Here is a 13,092-nt window from a genome sequence, read left to right as displayed (position 1 = left end):
TTTCCATGCTTGCTTCTCAGATTCTGGTCTTAGAGTAGGCACAAGGAAAGGAGTAACTTTTTCCAATTAAGCTGCATTCGCTTTGTCATATGAATCCAATTCCCCTTTAGTCTCTCAGTCTAGGAATTAGCCTTTATTAAACTCAGGCCTTCTCTGAGCATGCAAGGCTTGAACTGCAGTTACAGCAGAATCTGGAGCCATCCCCCAGGTGCCATGTGGCCCTACCTCCTGGAGGTTTTCCTTTTGCAGCTTTTTTAGGCCTGCTTGTTGGGAGGAAGCTGGTGAACATTATCTCCTCAACATCCAGGAATGGAAGCTGTCAGCCTGGAGGGCCCAGCCAGGCTCACTGGGATCATTTGTAGCCAGGCTACCCCCAGACCATGGGGCCTCTACTGAGCATGCAGGCCTGTGGTCAAGGGAATCAGATTGATGAGCACTTAGTGGGTGCTGGGCAATGGGCGTTACGTATACTAACTCACCTGATGCTCATTATCATCATATGAGGCTGAGATTAGAATGATCTCTATTTTACAGATGAAGATACTGAGAGCTAGAGTGGCCTGCCCAAACAGTAAGTAAGTGGTCCAGTGGAAATGCGAACCCAGGTAGCCTGATTCCAAGCCTGGGCTTTAGCTCCTCACAGGTGGAGGGGCCTCTGTGAGGCAAGGGCAGATAGTGTTTTTTCATCCTGGCATGCTTTGTTTACAGGTCTTCAGGGCTCCCCTTCTGGGGCTGAGGGTGGGAGAACAGCCTCTATCTTCTCGCAGACCTCTTGACTGAAGAAGGCCAGGTAAATGCAGCCCCAATAGACATTTTGGCTCAATTTCATGAGAGACATGCAGTTAAGCCACTCCCACATTCTTGACCCATGATATTCTGAGAAAATAAATGTTTGTGGTTTTAAGCCAACAAATCTCCTGGTATTTTGTTACATATCAATAGATACTAATACAGTGTTTGTACTAATTTATATCCTCACAACCAGTGTATGAGAATTTCTATTGCTCTGTATCCTTGCCAACACTTGGGATTGTTAGAATTGATGTTGCTAATCTGACAGGTAGATGATGCTTTTCACTGTGACTAGCAGCACTTTAGAGCACTTTTGAGCTCTGTTATTCAGTACTTACATATTTAGAACATTATGTCTTCTTGATTAATTGGCCCCTTTATCATTGCAAAATGTCCCTATTTATTCTTTGTTCTAAAATCTACTTTGATATTAATATCGCTACTCCAGTTTTCTTTCTTTTTAATTTTTAAAAATCTTTGCAAATTGATTTTAGTTGTGTGAACATGAAACCACTGTCATCAGTGTTTCTATGTGTGGTTTAAGTTTATTCATGCTTCTTTTTCATATGCTATTCAATTGTAGGAATATTCTATATTTCTATTCCTCTATTGATTTGTAATTTTGTTTCACTTTCATATTTGCAACTTTTGAAAATATTTCATATTTGCAACTTTTGAAAATATTTTTTTGTACTAAGAGAACACAAAGTTTTAAGCATGAAATTATTTCTATGGATATTTATTAATTTAAACTTTTTTGTAGTAAAACATTCATATGAGAGACCCAACCAGAACAGAATATGTGGAGTGTTGATATGCTGAGGGAAGTCTATAGTGAACAGACTGGCACATGTTGGCCACTTCTAATGGGCACTAGTAGTCTGAGGCCACTCAAATTAAGTGGCTTAATCAGATATTTGCTTAATAATTTGATTTGTTGTGCAGCTGCTGACATTCAAATTTACTAGAAAACACCAATTGCTTCCCAAATTAGTTGTGCCAATTGAAAGCTCTATAAAGAGTGTCAAAATCCTTACCTTATCCCCATGTTCTCTAAACAAGGTATATTCAGTTACATATCTATATCTGTGTCCATATCTATCGAACATCAATCTATCTATCTATCTATCTATCTATCATCTATCTACCTTCCTAGCTACCTACCTACCTACCTACCTAGATATTTAGATATTTTACTAAAGCGATGAACATGAATTTCATTATCATTGATAAGACTCTTTAACAGTGCATAACACATGAACAGCAAAGTACATGACTCAGAAAGGTAAAGTTCAATGAATTACCCCAAATGAACACACCTGTGTAATCACCGCCCAAGCACGGAAAATAAAATTACATTACTACCATGTGAATTCCTTCTTTAGTCTTCCTCTCAGTACAGTCCCCTTCTTTTATTATCCTGGCTTGCAACTTTGTAAGCTGATTTTGAATATTGTAGAAGTGGAAACACACATTTTCTTTTAAGTCTGGCTTTTTCTCACTCAGTGAGGCTTGTGAGATTCCTCCATCACATTGTTTGTAGCTATAGTTTATAGGATTTTATGGGTTTGTAGATTTCCAATGGATAAATATTTTATAACATTTATCCATTCCATTCATAAACGTCATTTGCATTCTTACCAATTCAGTGTTTTCCAAAGGATACTACTAGGAATATTTTCTTACCTGCCTTCTGATGAACATATGTATACAGTTCTGTTAGATATATACCTAGGAATGAAATAATTGGATTTTAAGTATGCATATGATCAGCTCTAGTAGATAATGTCAAATGGCTGTTCAAAGTGGCTGTACAAATTTCCAGTCCTATCCGCAGTGCATTCCTTTTGCCAGTACTTGACATCAACATTTAAAAATTTTTCGCTAGTGTGATGGGTATATAATAATACTTTTTTTCTTTTAGGTTAGGTTTTTTGAGGAATAATTAACTTACAGCAAAAATTACCTTTTTAATTGTATACTTCTATGAGTTTTAACAATTTATAGTTGTGTAGCCACTACCACATTTTCAAAACTCCCCCAAATTCTATTTAAACTCCAATTTACAGCAACTATTGATCTGTTTTCTGTCCCTACACTTTGTCTTTTCTAGAATGTCATGTAAATAGAATCATTTTCCAAAGTAATCTTACCATTTTGCACTCACCAGCAATGATTTCATGAGTGTTCCAGTTGTTCAGTATCCTAGCCAATGCTTAGTTTGCTTTTTGATTTTACTTATTCTAATAAGTGCATATAGATATCTAATTGTCTTAATTTGCGTTTTCCTAAAGACTGATCAAGTTGAACATCTTTTCATGTGCCTATTTGCCATCTATATCACTTCTTTGGTGAATTATCTGTTTAAATCCTTTGCAGATTTTTATCGGATTGTTTTCTCATTTTTTGAGAAATGAAAGATACAAGTCATTTGTTAGATACATGCTTTGCAAATATTTCTCTCATTCTGTAGCCTCTGGTTTTCATTCTCTTAATCATGTCACAGAGTAGAAGTTTTAAATTTTGATGGTGTTCAATTTATCAACACTCTTTTTGGATGTGCATTTAGTGTAGAATCTAAGAAATATTTGCTTAACCCGAGGTCATATAGATTCTCTTCCATGTTTTCTTATAGAAGTTTTATAATTTTAGGTTATATGTTAGATCTGTGATCAATTTGAGTTAAGTTTTGTGTATGGTATAAATGTATGTTGAGCTTTTTAAAAAAATTGACTTTCAACTGTTAAACCAATATTACATTTCTGAAATAAACCCCCCTTGGTCATAATACATTGTCTATAGTTATTTTATATATATAGTTCGATTACATAAATTATATATTGAATAAATTATAAAATATATAATATTATATTATGTTATATATGATTATGTACATCATTTGCTAAGGTTTTGGTAAGAATTTTTACATCTATATTCATAAAAGATGTCAGTCTGCATTTTTCTTTTCTTGTTAGTGTCTTTGGTTTTATATCAGAATATAAAAGACCGACTTGCAAAGTGTTTTTTTCTTCCCTCTGCTTGTTTTTTAGAGGAGTTTATGTAGAACTGGTATATTTCTTCCTTAAACATTTGGTAGAATCCACCAGCGAAGCGATCTGAACCTACAGAATTTCTTGATGGAAATGTTTTAAACTACTAATTTAATTTCTTTAAGAGATATAAGGTTATTAAAGGTTATCTGTTTCTTACTGAGTGAGCTCTGTAGTTTGTATCTTTCTATGAATCTGCCTATGTCATTTAAGTTGTCAAATTTCTTGGCACAAAATTGTTCATAATACTCTTTGTATTCTTTTAGTTTCGATAGCATCTGTAGTTATGTTCTCTCACTTCTGATGTTGATAATTAGTTTCTTTTTTCTTTCTATTCTCATCAGCCTGGTCATAGGTTTATTAATTTTTTGAGCTTCTCCATGAACCAGCTTATAACTTAATTAATATTCTTTATTTTTTAAAAACTTCCATTGATGTTTATTATTTCCTTCCTTCTGTTCAATTAAGATTTAATCTTCTCTTTCCTTTTTTTCTTAAGGTAGTTTCTTAAGGTAGAAGCTGAGGTTCTTGATTTGAGACCTTTCTTTTCCCCTAATATTAGCATTTAATACTATAAATCTCTCTTTAGTACTTTAGCTTCATCCCACAAATTTTAGTATGTTGCATTTTCATTTTTATTCAGTTCAAATAATTTCTAATTTCTCTTGGAATGTTTTCTTTGATACATGGGTCATTTAAAAGCATGTTAATTAGTCTCCAAATATTTGGGTATTTTCCAGATATATTTATGTTATATCTAATTTAATTTTATTTTGGTCAGGAACCATACTTTGTACTATTTGAATTGTTTTAAAATTTATTGAAACTTGCTTTATGGCCCAGAATATGGTCTGTCTTGGTAAATGTTTCATGTGCACTTAAAAAAAATGTTTATTCTGATGTTGTTCGTCGAAGTGCTACATAGGTGTCAATTAGATAAATTGGGTCAATACTGTTTTTCAAGTCTTTTCATCATTACCAGTTTTCTGTCTACTTGTATAAATTATTGAGAGGGATATTGAAATCTTTAATTATAATTTTTTTTTAATTTCTCCTTGTCATTTTGTCGGTTTTCTTTATGTATTTTTGAAGCTCATTGTTAACCAGGTTCCTTAATCATTACATATAATCATCTTTTTTGTTCTTTTTATACTTATTTCTGCTTTATTCGATGTTAATGTAGTCATGATAGCTTTATTTTGATTAGCATTAGCATGATATATCTTTTCCCATGCTTTTAGTTTTTTTTTTTTTAGGTGAGGCAATCCTTGGTTGACCTCACAATATTGCAAGGACCATGTCAGTTTACAATCCCTTATTTTTTATTTTTTACGCCTACAGCACTTGGTCTTCCTAGGTGGTCTCCCATCCAAGTACTAACCAGGCCCGACCCTGCTTAGCTTCCGAGATCAGACGGGATTGGGCTTGTTCAGGGTGGCATGGCCGTAGACCCATTCTTTTACTTTTGAAAACTGATTTGTGATTTTATATTTAAAGTGAATGTCTACTGACAGGTTATAATTGAGTCTTGCTTTTTCTTTTTCTTTTAAAATCCAATCTGACCATCTCTGTCTCCTAATTGGGATGTTTAGGTCATTTCTGTTTGATCTAATTAATATTGATATAACATTTGGGGTTTAAATCTACTATCTTGATATTTGTCCTATGTCCTCTTTGTTCTCTCCTTTTTGTCTTTCCCTCCCTTCTTTTGGGTGAATTATTTTCTACAATATCGTTTTACTACGTATTGGCTTATTAACTATATCTCATGTGTTCTTTTTGTAATGGTTGTTCCAAGGTTTACAATGTAATCTTTAACTTATAATAAGATTATTCTAAGAACCTTACAACAATATTTATCCCTTTACCTTCTTTCATCCTGTGTTACTGTTAACATATATTTTACTTCTGTTTATGCTATAAACCCCACACTACATTACCATTCTTTTTGTTTAAGACAATTATCTTGTAAATATATTAAATAGAAGAAGAAAGTATTTTAAATCTACCCACATATTTATCGTTTTTAGAGCTTAGAATTCCTTAACATAAACCCAGATTCTCAGATTTTCATTTGGAATTATTTTCCTTCTGCCTAAAGAAATCATTTTTGTATTTCTTGAGGTACAGTTCCTCCAGAGATGAGTTCTTTCAGTTTTTTGTTTGTTTGTTTGTTTATTCGTTTGAAAGTCTTTATTAAATCTTAATTTTAAAAGACTTATTTGTTGGCTGAGAAAAGAATTCTTGTTCAACAGTGTATTTCAATAGTTTAAAGATCCTTTCGTAGTTTCTGATGATAAGTCTGCCATCAAAAGTCTTTGTTCTTTTGAATGTAATATGTATTTTTTTTATGTGGTTGTTTATAATTTATTCTCTTTAACACTGGTTGACTTGATTTTGTTTTTTAAAGATTTATTCTGCTTGGAGTTTGTGGAATTTCTTGGATCTTTGGATTTATTTTTATTATCAAATTTTGAAAAAAACAATCATTTTTCTTTAATACTTCCCCCTTTTCTTCTCTTTTTTAAAAAAAAATTCCAATTAAGTGCATATTAAACCTCGTGATATTATCCCAAAGATTGCTGAATCTCTGTTAATTTTTTAAATCTTTTTCTATATGTCTTATTCTGTACAGTTTCTATTGCTATATCTTCTAGTTCATTATTTTCTTCTATTTACTTAATTTGATTTTAATCTCATCCAGTATATTTTTATTTAATTTATTGTATTTTTTTATCTTTAGAAGTTCCATTGGGTTATTTTTTTATATCTTAAAATTCTCCTCTCATTATACTCATGTTTTCCTCTGCATTCTGGAATATATAGAGTATATTTAGAAGAGTGCTTTTCATGTCCTTGTCTGCTCATTTATTATTTCTTTCATTTTAGGATGTTTCTATTGAATGATCCCCCACTTTAGTTATAATATTTTCCTGCTTTTTTATATATCTAGTAATATCTGACTGAATACAGAATATTGCCATTTATGCATTACTGGTTGCTAGATTTTGTTATATTCTTTTCTTTTAATTAAATTAATTAATAATTTTTTTAAGAGGAAAAAAAAGAAATAGGGCCTTTGGGGAGTGATTAGATCATGAGGGCAGAGCCCTCGTGTATGGGATTAATGCCCTTATAAAAGAAGCCCAAGAATGATCCCTGCCACTTCCACCATGAGGTTACACTGAGAAGACTGCTGTAAGGAAGGGAGGTCTCTCACCAGACACTGAATCCGCCAGTGCCTTCTTTTAGGTTTATATCCCACATATAAGTGATAACAATTTTTGACAAAAAAGCCAAAAGCCTACAATTAAGAAACGAAAGTCTCTTCAATAAATGGTGCTGGGGAAATTGGAAAGCCACCTGCAAAAGAATGAAACTAGACTGTTGTCTATCATTATACACCAAAATTAAATCAAAATGGATTAAAGACCTGAATATAAGGCCTGTTGTACTCTTTAAATAGATATGAGTTCTGTCTGGTGAACAGCTAGGTTACTTGGAATCAGTTGGATCCTTTAGAACTTACTTTGATGATGAAATATTCTGTAATCGGTGCTGTTCAAAATAGTAGTCATGAGTGGCTCTTGAGCACTATTTATATGGCTAGTGCATAGTTTTAAATAGCTACATTTGGGCAGTGGCTGCCGTATTGAACACTGCAGCTTTAAAGTCTTGTTTTCAAGCTTTTTAAGGGCAGATTTGGTGAGCCTTTATTCTAAGATTTATTTAGTCCCACTTCTAAGGTGATGCTCTTCTGAAGATTCTACCTAATCCCTTGTGTCCTAGGAGATATTTTCATTCTGATTAGTGGGGCATGAACCATTCCCAACTTTGTGTAAGATCTGAGAATTGCTCTGTCTATGCATTTCTGGTGATTTTTTCTTGTCATCAGTGTTTTCTTCTTAAACATATGTGTATTCCTACTTAGCAAAAGACTCAAGGGGACCCCCTCTGCAGATTTCCAGAGCTTTCCTTTTGTTTAACCTTCTCTTCCCCAGTACTCTGCCCTGAAAGTTCTGGCTTTCATGGGCTCTCTAAACTCTAGTCTCTATATTCACAAAGCCAGACTACTGGGCTCTGTTTGGGTTCCCCTTCCCTGTACTGTAGCCTCTAGACAATAAGCTGGTAAAATCATGGGGCTTGCCTTATTTGTTTCCCTCCTCTTCAGGATCCTAGTCCCATGCTGCCTGTTGTTTAATGTCTAAAAACTGTTGTTTAATGCAGAAGAATACCTGTTGCCAATAGAGAAAGCAGAAGAAGCATCCTTTCACAATGTGTAGTTTAGTTAGTAATAGTGGTTAATTTAAGAGTTTGATCAATTCAATTAAAAGTTTATTTATGGAATATGATAAAATTATTCTTAAGCAGATTCCTGTTGATACCATATTTTCATTAAAAATCCTCAAGACTCTTGATTTAAATAAAAATGGCCAGATTGGATGGGCCTACTGAAGTCACCTTGGAGGAACACATCTTTTCTGGTTTGCTAGAGTGGCAGAGAGAAGAGAGTTGCATTGAGAGTTATTTTGGACCTAGCAAATCTTCAGGGCCATCAACATGGGACTCAGATTTACTTAGAAAAATCTTTTCTCTTTGCATCTTTTGCCAATAGCTTAGAGGATTCAGATCAGATTCAAATATGTTGTGGGCATTTTTGGAAGAGATAGCATATGGCTTCTTTCTTCCGTCCTCCTGAATTCTGGTGTATCCTACCCTGCTCCCCTCCCTCACTGCCATGCAGAGTATAAGAGGGAAAGGCTTCTCTCAGGGCTGGATGGGACAGCCAGGTCAGCAAAGATGACCTGCTCTGGGAATACAGTGTAGTCAGCATTCTTTTAACAAAAGTGCTTAACTGGGGTCAACTAGTTTTAAGTTTTGGAAGCTTCAGGAACATACTCAGCAGAAGCTGTTGACACTTTTGGGGACATGAAAAATCTTTTAGTAGCTGATTTGACTTCCCAAGGCTCTTTGCAGTCACTGTGTTTCAAAAACTCATGGAGAGGTTAATTGAGATGTGAAGATGTCAAGCAGTGTCTCCTCCAGAATTTTCTAAAGCTCTTCCATGCTTGGTAATATTCAAATCCTACTTATAGAGTTTAAGCTGGATGTGTGGACACCTTAGATATTGATGCTATGTATCTTTTAGAGCCATTTTCTGTCATAATATTTATTTCTCCATCTATGGAACTAAAATTAGACGGTTTCATTAAGTTAAAGGGAAATGAGAAGAGAGATAACCAGCTTAATCTACCTTTCTTGACCTGAAAGAGAGTATCCTTGATTTTTTTAGGAGACTTATGAGTTAAAACCCCATCTATACTAACCTGGCTTTCCCACTTGGCAGCCGAAAATGATGAAACACTTCGGAAGACTGTGATCTGACACCAAACCCTCCCAGTGGCAATAAATTCAGGTACATTCACCACTTCCACTTAATATAATTTGTCTAATGTCCTCATCATTTCATCATCACAAAATTTGATAATATGTTGATTCTAATTTGGGTTTTGAATGTTTTTGTGGGTGCTGGGCAAGCCTTTTGGCATTTTTTTGTTGGCAGGTATGAAATTTCTCATCAAAGAACATTAGTTAAATCTGAATGTTTACTTATGGATTACATTGTGGAACATCTGTTCTTGGGCCATGAGTCCCTGGGACCCCATTTGTGGGGCCACAGAGCAGTGCCTGCTCTGGCTTGGACTAGTTATCAGCAACTAATTGGGAAAGTAAGGTAATAAGAACAAAATGACATCAGTTGCTCTTCCAAAAGATTCTTTTTACTGGCTTCAACATATCAATTTAAAATAAGAATTCCACTGAATTCAATGATGTTTACCTACTGCCTACCTTGGACGTGGCACTGTGTTAGCCACTGGGAATGCAGCAATAATGTGGACAGGCAAGATTCCTCCCTCACAAACTGACCACTGAGTGGGCATTTTAACAGGCAATTACAGTATGTGCTGTGATGGGGGAAGCACATGTGCTGGTAGACTTGGAAAGTGAGGTGCATGGTCAGGAGCTAGGGCATTGGAGGTGGCCTTCTAGGGTAGCATAGGAGTTAGACAAGAGAGAGTGAGGGTCCAAGGGAGGGTGAGAGTGGAGAGGGAATGGAGGACGAAAGAGAGTGCTCTAATTATCTTTTGCAGTGTAATAAACTACCCTGAAACTTAGTGGCTTAAAACAATCACTTCATTATCTCTCTCCCACCTTTTGTGGGTCAGGAATCTGAGAACAGCTTGGTAAAGTGGTTCTGGCTCTGGAAGTCATTGACAGGAGCTGGAACAGGAGGACTGGGATCTCTCCCTCTTTTTCCGTATTGTCTCAGGGCCTCTCCAGGCCATCTTCACATAGGCCAGTGTTGGCTTCTTTATAGCAGAGTGATCCATGGTACGTAGACTGCTCCATGGAGGCTGGGGACTTGAGGAGCATGCATTCTAGTGACTGGTGGAAAAGGCATGACATTTTCTGGCCTGGCCTCAGAATTGTACACTGACTCTATTCTGTTGGGTGCAGGCTGGTGAGCAAAGGGACACAGACCCCCCTTTCTCCTTCCCCCACCACACACATACACCTCCTGTGGAGGGATAAAAGGATGTGCAAAGGGCTAGAAATGGGTCAAGTCAAAGAAGCACAGGATAGCTGGAGTCCAAGGGAGCTGTAGGAACAGGCAGGTGATGAAGCCATTGGAGACTAAGGACCCAGTATGTGGCAGCCTTGCATGCCCTCTTCGGGACCTTAACTTTTTGCAGAGGCGAGCAGGATGCCCTAGAACATTCTGGATCAGGGTAGGGCATTATTTCAGGCCTTTGGTTTCCTGTGGGGATTTGTGGTTCAGAAGGGAGTCATATTGGAAGTGAAGGCTGTGAGGGAGCAGTAGTCAGGGTGAGGGGTGGGGTTCAAATGAATGATGCAATGATAGATGCTTAGAGGTAGAACTGATGGGTTTGGAGCCATACTGAATTGAGGGCAAGGGATCAGGAGCAGTGGGGATGGTGCCAAGGACTGTGGTTGGTAAGTTTGGGAACCAGAAAGGGGAGGACCTGGTTTGGGAGGCAGAGCCCTGGCATTTCCTCTTCTTCCATTTTTCTCTACGGAGTCAGGTATAGTTGCTCTGCTATCGTGAGAATGTGGCTCTGGGCAGGCCCATCCAACTCCCACATGACCCATAATTCTGAATTCTGCCCTATGCTGGCCCCCTGTGCCTTTGTGTCCAGGAGAATGTGGAGTCCAGTCTGTGCTCTTCTGGACAAGGGCCAATGTTTTCCTTCAAATGCCAGTGCTGTGCTGGGGCCTCGGGGTGAATGGGATGTTTGCGCTGGTCAAAAGACTTGTTTGGGGGTTCTATTTTTAATATTGTGGCAAAATATACACATCATAAAATTCACCATTTTAACCATTTTATGTGTACGTTAAGTCCATTCACCACCATCCATCTCTAGACCTTTGTGATCTTCCCCAACTGGAACTCTACCCATTAAACATCAACTCCCCAAACTCCCTCTTCCAAGACCCTGTCAAACACCATTCTACTCTCTTTCTCTATGAATTTGACTACTCAGCTACCTTGTAAAAGTGGAAGCATACAGTATTTGTTTTTTCGTGACTGGCTTATTGCCCTCAGCATGATGTCCTCACAGTTCATCCATATTGTAGCATGTGTCAGAATTTCCTTCTTTTTTAAGGCTGAATGATATTCCACTGTATATTTTCTTTATCCACTCTTCTGTTGATTGGCAAACTAAGTTGTTTCCACCTTTCAGCTATTGTGAATAGTGCTGCTGTGAACATGGGTATACAAATACCTGTTTGAGTTCCTGCTTTCAGATCATTTGTATATCTACCTAGGAGTGGAATTTCTGGATCATATGGAAATTCTCTGTTTAAATTTTTGAGTAATGATGATACATTTTTTTTTCAGTAGCTGCACCATTTTACATTCTCACCAGCAATGCACAAGGATTCCAATTTCTTCCACAACCTTGCCAACACTTTATTTTTAATAGTAGCCATCCTAATTGCTGTCAGGTGATACTAACTCTTATTTTGATTTGCATTTCCCTAATGACCAGTGATGTTGAACATTGATTAAAAGATTTCCATCAGAAGATATCCACCTTCTGGGAAATCAGTGAGCTTGTAGCTGAGGTGTGGTAAACATGTGTGGGTCAGGACAGATAGAGAGGCCCAATGAAATCACGTTGCTCCATAGAGTGGATCACTTGGCCAGATGGTGGCCCCTCAGATCTACTCCTAACATAGGTGCACGATAGGCTATCAGTGCAAGGAAGAACAGAGATGGGGGCTCTGCTTACAGCAACATTGGCTGAGAGTTGCTGCTAGCAGACCACTTGGCTAATTCTTGACTTGACTTGCCAACACTTTCAATTTTGATTAGTAATGTAAACTGGGCTGGTCTAAATATAGAGATATTGAGTAAGACTGACCGTATAATCTAATGTTTGTAAGAAGAGCAAGGAAAAGAGAGAACTGACCATAGAAGACAAGAGGGCAGGCACTAACAATGTTGTCCTAGAGATATTATTATGAAAGGATGTGAAGGCTCAAAAGAGAGCAAGTAGAACCTATGAACTTGAGAATGATGGGACTGAGAGATGGAAGTTGGGGCTGGGACCCAAGAGGAAGAGTGATGACACGTAAGAACCTAGAAAAATGGTGTCAGTGTGGCAGTTCCCAGAATAAGCAGTGGCTTGAGAACAATGCTTGAACAGTAAAATAACTTAAAAACTAAACTACATTTGGACAAGTGATCAACACAGAAAGGTTGGCTCTACTTGAGGATGATGGTGGGCATAGCTCCTTAATCCTCCAGTGTCGGCTAGTGTAGTCAGAGCACCAGCCTCACTATGTCAGAAAGGAACCCTCATCCCTCACAATGGCCCTCCTCCTGCCTCATCGGGGAGATTGGTCCATGGCCTCCTTTTGGAGCTTCAGGACATGCCTGGGCCTGGCTCTGATCAGGGCTGGTGGCCTTGCCAGACAGTCCCTAAAGCCTGGCTGTGCTTTTGCCTGTTCACAGCTTTCACCCAGAGAAGGTAGAGCCTCTGCATTCTCACTCCCCACAGGCAAACTCTCCATAGAAGGATCTCCACTAGGTGAAACCCTGGATCTGGGCAGTGCCTGGCCATGTGTGTTAGTCCCAGGTGTGGGAACTCTGCTTTGGATGATGTTTATGAATCCAGGTGATCAGAGTTTCTGGGGAGCTTTTCTATCTATAGCTACTCTT

The 13,092-nt window shown here is 37.3% G+C and overlaps 1 non-coding gene across 1 annotated transcript; it reads right to left on the bottom strand.

Moving 5' to 3' along the window:
- Positions 1-5,174: 5,174 nt before the first annotated feature.
- Positions 5,175-5,293, bottom strand: LOC112483926. Its single transcript, XR_003047822.1, has one exon. It is a non-coding gene; the product is annotated as a 5S ribosomal RNA (ribosomal RNA).
- Positions 5,294-13,092: the final 7,799 nt, after the last annotated feature.

The sequence above is a fragment of the Pteropus alecto genome, unplaced genomic scaffold (genome assembly GCF_000325575.1).
Source record: "Pteropus alecto unplaced genomic scaffold, ASM32557v1 scaffold287, whole genome shotgun sequence".
Taxonomy (NCBI): Eukaryota; Metazoa; Chordata; class Mammalia; order Chiroptera; family Pteropodidae; genus Pteropus; species Pteropus alecto.
Note: the sequence above shows the minus strand (reverse complement) of the source record. Positions and strands in the feature narration are given on the sequence as shown.